Source organism: Octodon degus, unplaced genomic scaffold (assembly GCF_000260255.1).
Source record: "Octodon degus isolate 3935 unplaced genomic scaffold, OctDeg1.0 scaffold00447, whole genome shotgun sequence".
Classification (NCBI taxonomy): domain Eukaryota; kingdom Metazoa; phylum Chordata; class Mammalia; order Rodentia; family Octodontidae; genus Octodon; species Octodon degus.
In genome coordinates this window covers 367,462-368,858 of record NW_004525023.1, presented here as the reverse complement: position 1 = coordinate 368,858, position 1,397 = coordinate 367,462, and positions in this window count along the sequence as shown.

Below are 1,397 nucleotides of genomic sequence, written 5' to 3'. Positions count from 1 at the left end.
TGGATTTATCCAGCTGTGCCTGGCTTGGGTCTGGCTGCTCTGCTCAGCTCCTTCCTGATGCTGCCCTTGAGGGTGGACCTGTTGTGCCTCTGTGGCAAGATATTCTGCTCTTGGACTTGCTGGTTTGTTCTATCCTCTACACTCTGCAGGGATTGCAGCTGCAGGTTTACACCCCAGGCATGTATGCCAGGCCTGAGCAGAGCCTGGAGGGGGCAAGGTGGAGTGGGGGAGGGGAAGCTCTCCTGCACACTCACGGGAACTAGGACTGGGTCTGGGGGTTCCCAGGACGTGGTAAGAATTCCTACTCGGCGGGCAGGGTGGGGGAGGTGCTGCAGAGTGTTAGTGGGCATCCCAAGGTAGTGGGAGAGGATCTCGCACACACTGCACCTGGGCTGGGACCAGTGGTCATTCCCACCGGTGCAGTGTAGCAGGAAGCTCTCCCACACACTCACCGGACCTGGGCTCGGACTGGCCGCTTTACTTTTAATACTTGGTTTTCATACTTTTCTGCTGGATGGTTAAGACCAAGATAAAGCTAGGTCTATATAAAAAGAAATGTAATTTTTTCTCTGATAACATTAGTCAAATCCCCTCAGGATTTTTGCAGAAACCATGTGCCAAAGTTTATAGATCCTTTGTCAGTGTCAGTTACGTGGATGAGTTACAGCCATTGCTTGACCAATTTGATCTTCGTGAAGTCTGAGAGAATGTTTTTTTCTCCATGTCACGCTCCTTAGGTACACTCTACTTCATCATCACTTCACTCTGTAGCCACATAATCTCCTTGATCAGAAAATTTGGGACACAATGGAGTTACATGATATTACAACACAGGTGCTCCTATGTCTTGAGTCCTCACTGACCCTGAAAGACTAAACCAAAGTGCTGGCTGTCCTTGCAGCCCTTCTTTTTCTCTAATTTTTGGTCTGCAAACTTAGGTTGTTAACCCTCCCTAAAAGAAGCTTATTATTATTACCCTACCACATAGGTAGTTGAGCTTAACATCACTGTCTGAGTATCAAACATCTTAGACATAACATGAAATAGGTATTTCCCATCAACGATTGATATATTAAACTGAAAAGTTTTATACCATGCAATTATTCCAGTCTTTGCTTTGGGGTTCAGGCCCAACAGGAAGAACTCTCATGGCTTTAGAGGAGAAAAAAAAACTGGTTGGGGTACACGTGTGATTATACGAGGGAGCATGGTTAGGGCTGAGTTTTTCATCTTCACTGGGCACCAAAGTAAGAAGCACTCAAGCTTTCTTATCAGCTTCTCCAGACAATGATCAGGAGAGGTCAGAGGAGTGCAGAGGTTAAAGGTTTGCAACAGACATAAAGTACAAATATTTTCCTACCAGACAGCATATTGTGGGTTGACTTTTAAACCCAAAC